Source organism: Triticum urartu, chromosome 7 (genome assembly GCF_003073215.2).
Source record: "Triticum urartu cultivar G1812 chromosome 7, Tu2.1, whole genome shotgun sequence".
In the NCBI taxonomy this organism is placed as follows: Eukaryota; Viridiplantae; Streptophyta; class Magnoliopsida; order Poales; family Poaceae; genus Triticum; species Triticum urartu.
The window spans coordinates 325388690-325398920 of NC_053028.1; positions in this window are offsets into that span (position 1 = coordinate 325388690).

The window sequence follows — 10231 nt, forward strand, 5'->3', positions numbered from 1 at the left end:
AGCATAGGCATAGCAAAAGAGCGGGCAACTAAGCAAGCAAAGATAGAAGTGATTTCGAGGGTATGGTCATCTTGCCTGAAATCCTGCAAGGAAGAAGAACGAGTCCATGAAGAAGACAATCTGACGTAGTCGAACGGGTCCTCACAATCACGACGTTAACGGAACCAACCCGAAGAAGCAACACCGGAAAGAAGCACACAACATAGTAAACAACCAACACATAAACATGGCGCAAAACACGGATTCCGGGGGTCCCACGAGTTAGTGGCATGGAAATGAGTGACAAAACGGACACGGTGCAGACAAAGGGTGCATCTCATCCCACATGCATGCGTTCGTTCACGAGCGTCGTCTCAGGGTTATACCTTCGAAGCGTGCAAACGGGACGATTCCCGTTCGGTGCAAAGTAGAGGAAGTGGTTGTTCTCGTTTCGTAGTTGTACACACTCCGTAGGTGTTCGGGGTCACACCGAGGAACTTGTCGTCCGCGGGTTCTTCGAGGGTCGACGGTAGTGGTACTCGGTCGTTTCGAAGAGGTACTTCACGACATGCACGGGATGGTAGTTGTACACGGTCATCGTGGGAAGTAAAGGTACACACGAAGGTAGTCGAACTTGACGGTTCCATTGCACGGGTCTTCGGCGACAGTAGTGGTACGCGTTTCGTAGCCGTTTGGGTCATCGTTAGAGGAACTTGACGGAGTTGAATCCCTTCGAGGTTGTCGTGGTACTTGGCGATTTCGAAGGCGGCGGAAACGAACTTGGCGGTCTCCGTTGACCTGGTACTTGGCGAATCCCTATTCGGTGGTCTTCCTTGGCGGTTCAGGGCACGGTGCATGTACTTGGCATGATGCAGGGGCGATGGCCGCAGGACACTAGGACCCGAAGCAGAGGAGCAGGGGATCGAGGCACTAGCCATCTCCTGCAGGTGTTGCCCTGGACGGCGGTGGCAAGGCGATAAGCGGCAGAGCTGCCATGGATGGCAACAGCGCCATGGAAGAAGCAGGGGCGTGAGGACGGCGGAAGCGGCAAGGTGGACTTGGGCGCTGGAGGAAGCAGCAAGGTAGCACCATGGAGATCCTGGACGACGGGGCCAGATTGGCCAGCAGGGCGCCAAGGGACATCGAGGTGGAAGAGGTCGCAGGTCGGGCGTCAGGCTTGAGGTGCAGGGGAACCCCGGGCGGCGGCGAGGATGGCCAGCTGCGAGGAGGCAGCAGAGACGCGACGAGGTGCATCGGCGGGAGCTTCGAGCTCGGTCGGCTACGGCCATGGAGGATGGCGGCGCGAAGGCGGGAGGAGGCGGCGTGCCGGATCGAGGAGGAAGGAGGCTCGAGCTGATGGCGATGGGGATCGGGCTGCTCTCTGTGAGTGCGACAGAGAAGGTGAGAGGAGAGAGTGAGGGGGATCGAGGAGATGGCTCTGGCGGCGGTGAGGGAACGAGGGAAGGAGTTCGAGGGAGAGGATGGCGAGGGGAGATGCTGGGCCTAGGGTTAGGGACTGTAGCGGGGCGCTGCTGGGCCTTAGAGGCCGCTAGGCCTAGCTGGGCCGTGGGGATGGCGCCTGCTTGGCAGGTTGCAGCTGGGCTGGGAGGCCCAGCCGGGCACTTCTCTCTCCCATCTCCTTCTCTTTACAAAAAAACAAAGAAATAAAAGAAGGGAAAAGAGAGAAGAGAAGGTTAGAGGAAGAATTTGGGCACGGGGGTAATTTTCACGGACTCAAAAAAATGTGCACGGTCTGGGAAAATAGAAAAAGGTTAAGTTTGAAAGATTAAATTCAAATTCCTTTGAATTTAATTCAAAAGGTTTGAACTAGGATAGGTTTTTTCGAAGTGCCCAAAAATGTTGAGAAATTAGGCGGAGCTGCGGAAAATGATGAAAGGACATGTGGCAAAGTTAGAGGCCAAGAGTTGAAATAATAAAAGGCATTGAGATTTTTGCAAGTGTGTTAAGGTAATTCCACATAATTGGAATAATTACTATAGCTCTCTAAATATCGAGAGGATAAGTTGTAAAGAGAATCACCATGTGAATTCCCTCGATTTAAATGGATCAAAGATCCATACCATTTGTCTAGTTGAGTTTTAAAACGGGTTGCATGATGACATGATGCAATGCACATGATGCAAAGATGAAATGCAGCGGACCAAACAAAACACACGACGAAACCCGGAAACCCTGGAAGGCAACTGAATCTCCGGTCTTGGGGCGTTACAGTACCGTTATGTGATGAAGTTGGAGCATGATTTATTTATTGATTGTCTTCCTTATGAGTGGCGGTCGGGGATGAGCGTTGGTCTTTTCCTACCAATCTATCCCCCTAGGAGCATGCGCGTAATACTTTGCTTTGATAACTTCTAGATTTTTGCAATAAGTATGTGAGTTCTTTATGACTAATGTTGAGTCCATGGATTATACGCACTCTCACCCTTCCACCCTTGCTAGCCTCTCTAGTACCGCGCAACTTTCGCCGGTATCATAAACCCACCATATACCTTCCTAAAAATAGCCACCATACCTACCTATTATGGCATTTCCATAGCAATTCCGAGATATATTGCCATGCAACTTTCCACCGTTCTGTTTATGACACACTCCATCATTGTCATATTGCTTAGCATGATCATGTAGTTGACATCGTATTTGTGGCAAAGCCACCGTTCATAATTCTTTCATACATGTCACTCATGCATCATTTCACATCTCCACAACCACCATTCTATTCCACCTATAGTGCTATATCCATGGCTCACACTCATGTATTGCGTGAAGATTGAAAAAGTTTGAGAACATCAAAAGTATGAAACAATTGCTTGGCTTGTCATCGGGGTTGTGCATGATTTAAATATTTTGTGTGGTGAAGATGGAGCATAGCCAGACTATATGATTTTGTAGGGATAACTTTCTTTGGCCATGTTATTTTGAAGAGACATAATTGCTTAAGTTAGTATGCTTGAAGTATTATTATTTTTATGTCAATATGAACTTTTGTCTTGAATCTTTCGGATCTGAATATTCATATCACAAGTAAGAAGAATTACATTGAAATTATGTCAACTAGCATTCCACATCAAAAATTATCTTTTTTTATCATTTACCTACTCGAGGACGAGCAGGAATTAAGCTTGGGGATGCTTGATACGTCTCCAACGTATCTATAATTTTTGATTGCTCCATGCTATATTATCTACTGTTTTGGGCATTATTGGGCTTTATTATCCACTTTTATATTACTTTTAGGACTAACCTATTAACCGGAGGCCCAGCCCAGATTTGTTGTTTTATGCCTATTTCAGTGTTTTGAAGAAAAGGAATATCAGACGGAGTCGAAACGGAACGAAATCAACTGGAGAAGTTATTTTTGGAAGGAAACACACCTGATGGACTTGGACCCCATGTCAAGGAAGGAATGAGGTGCTCACGAGGGTGGGGGCGCGCCTCCCTGTCTCGTGGGGCCCTCGTGGCTCCCCTGACGTACCTCCTGCACCCATATATACCTACGTGACCTAAAACTTCCAGAACGCAAGATAGATCGGGAGTTCCGCCGCCAGAAGCCTCCGTAGCCACCAAAAGTCAATTGGGACCCTGTTCCGGCACCCTGCCAGAGGGGGGAACCCTCACCGGTGGCCATCTTCATCATCCCGGCGCTCCCCATGACGAGGAGGGAGTAGTTCTCCCTCGGGGCTGAGGGTATGTACCAGTAGCTATGTGTTTGATCTCTCTCTCTCTCTCGTGTTCTTGATTTGGCACGATCTTGATGTATCACGAGCTTTGCTATTATAGTTGGATCCTATGTTTCTCATCCCCCTCTTCTCTCTTGTAATGAATTGAGTTTCCCCTTTGAAGTAATCTTATCGGATTGAGTCTTTAAAGATTTGAGAACACTTGATGTATGTCTTGCCGTGGATATCTTTGGTGACAATGGGATACCACGTGCCACTTGATGTATGTTGAGGTGATCAACTTGCGGGTTTCGTGACATTGGGAACCTATGCATAGGGGTTGGCACACGTTTTCGTCGTGATTCTCCGGTAGAACTTTGGGGCACTCTTTGAGGTCCTTTGTGTTGGTTGAATAGATGAATCTGAGACTGTGTGATGCATATCGTATAATCATGCCCACGGATACTCGAGGTGACATTGGAGATCTAGGTGACATTGGGGTTTTGGTTGATTTGTGTCTTAAGGTGTTATTCTAGTACGAACTCTAGGGCTGTTTGTGACACTTATAGGAATAGCCCAACGGATTGATTGGAAAGAATAACTTTGAGGTGGTTTCGTACCCTACCATAATCTCTTCGTTCGTTCTCCGCTATTAATGACTTTGGAGTGGCTCTTTGTTGCATGTTGAGGGATAGTTATGTGATCCAATTATGTTAGTATTGTTGAGGGAACTTACACTAGCGAACGTATGAACCCTAGGCCTTGTTTCAACGAATTGCAATACCGTTTACGCTCACTTTTATCACTTGCTACCTTGCTGTTTTTATTATTTCAGATTACAAAAACTATTATCTACTATCCGTATTGCACTTGTATCACCATCTCTTCGCCGAACTAGTGCACTTATACAATTTACCATTGTATTGGGTGTGTTGGGGACACAAGAGACTCTTTGTTATTTGGTTGTAGGGTTGCTTGAGAGAGACCATCTTCATCCTACGCCTCCTACGGATTGATAAACCTTAGGTTATCCACTTGAGGGAATTTTGCTACTGTCCTACAAACCTCTGCACTTGGAGGCCCAACAACGTCTACAAGAAGAAGGTTGTGTAGTAGACATTAGTTAGCCACCATATATGCTAGTGCTTGCTGCAGCTCCACCTCATACCTTTTCCCTACCCATAAGCTTAAATAGTCTTGATCGCGAGGGTGTGAGATTGCTCAGTCCCCATGACTCACCGATTACTTCAAAACTAGCTTGCAGGTGCCGATGATATCATGCAGGTGGCACAACGGAGCTCAAGGAGGAGCTCGATGAAGATCGTGTTCGTTATGTTGTTCCGTTTCCAGTTGATCAGTAGTGGAGCCCAGTTGGGACGATCGGGGATCTGTAGCATTAGGGGTAGTCTTCTTTTATTTTGGTTCCGTAGTCGGACCTTGATTGTATCTGGGTGATGTAATGCTTTATTCATGTATTGTGTGAAGTGGCGATTGTAAGCCAACTATGTATCCCTTCCCTTTTTTTCATTACATGGGTTGTGTGAACATTACCTCTCTTGCGACATTGCTTACAATGCGGTTATGCCTCTAAGTCGTGCTTCGACACATGGGAGATATAGCCGCATCGTGGGCGTTGCAACTTTTCTACTGTAGGGAATCATTTTACCCTATTTTCCATATATTTTATTTTTGGAGAAAAATAATTTGAATAAAAACCAAATAACTCCAATTGAAAGTGGGTTTCAAAATAACTTCAAAGGGACTTTCAATTTGATTCTTTGAAACTTCCAACTCTCTTTCTTAGGATTTGAAGAAGTCATTTTATCTTCTCTCATGAAACTCATTGAGTTGCATAAAGTTTCCGAATTTGAAATATTTCCAAATGGAATTCAAAATCTTTTCAAATCCCTTTTCATTTATTTAAATGGAAGAAGTCATATCATCTTCGCTCTAGGGTTTTGTGATGAAATGAATTTGAATTCATGGTGATCATAAATGCAAAGTGAAAGTTTGGGAAAGTCATTTCATTCCCTCTCATTCAACTTTCAAAAGGTTGCAAATTTCACTCAATTTCACACAATCAATCACACAACAATCAAACAAACAATCATCAATATTTATTTAATATAACATTCCAAAATTTAGAATTTTGGGATGTTACATAGGGGCCCTGCCTTGCCCTGTGCCCCCTTTCCATGTATGCATGAAGGGGAAGTAAAGAGAGGGGCCGAGGGAAGGAAGTGGGAATCCTAGTACACACTTTCCCTTCCCTTCCCCCTTTCCTTCTCCTCCTCCTATAGCCTTATAGGGCACACCAGCCCCTTGTGGGCTGGTGTGTTCCTTCACAAGGCCCATATGGCCCATAGGATTGCCGGGGGTACCCGAAACACCTTCCGGTGACCCGATAAGTACCTGATACCCTCCGGAACACTTTCGATGTCCGAATACCATCGTCCTATATATCAATCTTTACCTCTCAACCATTTCGAGACTCCTCTCATGTTAGTGATCTCATCTGGGACTCCGAACAACATTCGGTCACCAAATCACAAAACTCATATAATATTATATCATCATCAAACGTTAAGCGTGCGGACCCTACGGGTTCGAGAACTATGTAGACATGACCGAGACACCTCTCCGGTCAATAAACAATAGCGGAACCTGGATGCTCATATTGGCTCCTACATATTCTACGAAGATCTTTATCGGTCGAACCGTTATGACAACACACGTTATTCCCTTTGTCCATCGGTATGTTACTTGCTCGAGATTCAATCGTCGGTATCCACATACCTAGTTCAATCTCGTTACCGGCAAGTCTCTTTACTCGTTTCGTAATACATCATCCTGTAACTAACTCATTAGTTACATTGCTTGCAAGGCTTCTTATGATGTCTATTACCGAGAGGGCCTGGAGATACCTCTCCGATAATCAGAGTGACAAATCCTAATCTTGATCTATGTCAACCCAACAAACACCTTCGGAGATACCTATAGAGCATCTTTATAATCACCCAGTTACGTTGTGACGTTTGATAGCACACGAGGTATTCCTCCGGCATCCGGGAGCTGCATAATCTCATAGTCGAAGGAATATGTATTTGACATGAAGAAAGCAATAACAATAAAACTGAACGATCAATATGCTAAGCTAACAGATGAGTCTTGTCCATCACATCATTCTCCTAATGATGTGATCCCGTTATCAAATGACAATCTCATGTCCATGGTCAGGAAACTTAACCATCTTTGATTAACGAGCTAGTCTAGTAGAGGCTTACCAGGGACACGATGTTTTGTCTATGTATCCACACATGTATCAAGTTTCCGGTTAATACAATTCTAGAATGAATAATAAACATTTATCATGATATAAGGAAATATAAAATAACAACTTTATTATTGCCTCTAGGGCATATTTCCTTCACTACAACTATGCAATAATGATCTCAAAAGAACAATAACTATGCCACATAGTTCTAAACTCTGACATTTTATGTTTTGGTTATAAGTTTCTTTTGAATATTTGGTGAATAATCCAATTAATCTTTCCTTATAGGTTGTGCTGTCAGAGTATGTTTCACTATAGGAAATTTATTTCAACGTCTCCATGATGCCATAACTCTATGTAGAGTTGTTCAGCTCCCACATTATCATGATGCTTATTGCTATTACTATGACATTATACTTTTATTTCAGAAAGTGATTGCTCCATCAGGTGCCCATAAAAAGAAATTGCACAACAGCACCATGGCTATCTAGTATGTCAAGCAAGCTCGGGATTCAGATGACTGATGTAGATGGAGTCACAATTTAAGCAGAAGATATTCTTAATGGCAACAAGGAACTAATTGTTCTGTTGCTATGGATTATGCTCATTCATATGCACGTTAATCTGAAAATGCCATTCAGTCTCCCATTACTCCTGTTGAAGTTTTATACTGTTATTATATTGCACCTTTCATTTGTATTGAAAATCGGAAGTAATGGGGTTTGATGTTCAGTTTAGTTTTTCCACTCACTTTTTAGAAATAATGTTGACACTGTTATTATATTACAGTGGAGATATTACTTCTCACTTCTCGTCACTATGTTACTGTTACTTGCCTAAATCAGAAGTGTTGCAGTACCAAATTTCTTTTTAGTAAGAAAGTGTACGTGCATGTGTTATCCAACAAGATTATGTGAAGATTTTGAGGCTGCAGTAAACTTGCTCTCTAGCAAGATCAAGCCTCACGTGGTTGTACAGAGCGGCGAGGTTGCAGTGAATTTGTTCATGATGAGACTTGCCGATTATTGCACATCTAAAGATAAGAGATCATATATAATTGCTGCTTATAAATTTAGATAATGTTGTTGCTTATAAATTTACGTGATCTTTTCTGCAGTACCAAAGATGCAAGGTCGATTTAGATGAGAAATGAGTGGATTTTCTACTCTTGGATGTTAAATTCCACCCGACTTAAATCCACGATGCTACCCTAATTATGTGCAACCCACTAATTCACAATGATGTATTTGCTCGAGAGGATGGAGTACTATTGTGATATGTATTTCTGTCTGCACAAATAAAATGTATTGATTGTTGATGTCACTACAAAAAGTTTTTGATTATTGTAGAAGCAGAAACACACTTGAGAAGGATTTCATCTAGTATGTACTTTGAGTTCTCAGAGCTAGAGAGGCTGGTGCCAAATCTACATCAAAACAATGACAAGTTAATAAACGAGGAGGCTGCTAAGTTGTACTATGACTACTGTTAGATCTATTTTTGCACTTTTGAATTTTATTTGAGAGTGAATCTCGAAGGTATAACTTCTGCAAAGTGCTAGCGCCCACCTACAGATGATAAAATTTTCTTCTTCTAAATGTAACGAGGAATGAGCCACAAACACTTCATAGAACTTTAAATTAAAATATTGATCCCCTGCGTGTATATATATGACAAACATTGTCCTAATATATTTTCCAGTAAATGATTGTGAACCGGTTTTTTTTCAATCCGTACCTTTTGCAATAATATTTTTCTGGGAGATGTAACATAAGTTATGTTATTGGTCCAATTAAGTGATATTACTAGTACTTGATTTATTTGGGCATAAACATATAAAGATAATAACTCTAGCACTAATGCCCACAATTAGAAAATTGTAGGACTATCTTTACCTTTACCATTTAGAAGTGACAAACCACCCCACCCCCCCCCCCCACACACATGCAACAATCATTCATTCATTTAGCTGTATTATAATTTGGGTCATGCAAACTGGTACCTTAGCGAAGACCATCAACCCACAATATGTGTTGACAAGTTAGCACTCGTCATCGATGTCGTCGGTCTGAAACCCTCCTCGTTCGACAAGCTGGTGTTCGTGAATACAACCCTTAGACTCGCCTATTATAAGGACGGGAAGGAGGATAAGCGGTGACACCAACACAGTGAGGCGTCGTGTTGACATATAGGTTATATACATGTGAGGGTCTTGTATCATGTTCAGGGACATGCATTTTTTCTCCCGTTGCAAGGCACGAGCATTTTTGCTAGTATATACTATAATAGCATGGAACAATAAAAAATTATAGATACGTTGGCGATGTATCAAACATTGCCTGCACACACAAAAGAAAATACTTGCACCCAACATGGGCAAGAGGGTTGTCAATCCCCTTAAACTCGTTAGTTGCAAGGATCAAATCTTGTATAGGTAGATACATAAATTGTAAAACAAAATAAAAATAGTAAATTGCAGCAAGGTATTTTTGGTTTTAGTAATACGATTAAGATAGACCCGAGGACCATAGTTTTCACTAGAGGTTTCTCTGTCGAAATAATATCATACGGCGAGTAGATAAATTACTGTTGGGCAATTGATAGAAAAGCGCATAGTTATGATGTTATTCATGACAATGATCATGTATATAGGCATCACGTCCATGACAAGTAGACCAAAACGATTCTGTATCTCTTACTATTACTCCACTTCGAGAGCGCTTCTATGTTTGCCTCTTTACGTTTTAAGTTCATAACAAACAAAGTATTGCATGAGGTATGATGACATGATGTTGACAAAGTAAACCCAAGCAATATGAATAACCCCCATTGATTTATCCTTAATGGCAACAATACAAATACGTGTCTCGCTACCCTTTCTGTCACTGGGTGAAAACACCGCAAGATTGAACCCATTACAAAGCACCTCTCGCACTGAAGAGAAATCAATCTAGTTGGCCAAACCAAATGGATAGATCGGAGAGAAATACAAAGCTATGACAATCATGCATAATAAAGTTCAAAAAAAGACTCAATTACTTTAAATGAATAATCTGATCATAAACTCGCAATTCATCGAATCCTAACAAACACACCATAGAAGAAAATTACATCGGATAGAACTTCAAAAAGATCGATGAGAACATTGTATTCAAGATCAAAGAGAGAGAAGAAGTCTCTAGCTACTAGCTATGGATCGCAGGTCTGTGCTGAACTACTCACGCATCATCGGATGAGCAGCAAAGTTGATGTAGGGGCCCTCCGTGATCGATTCCCCCCTCCGGCATAGTACCGGAAAAGG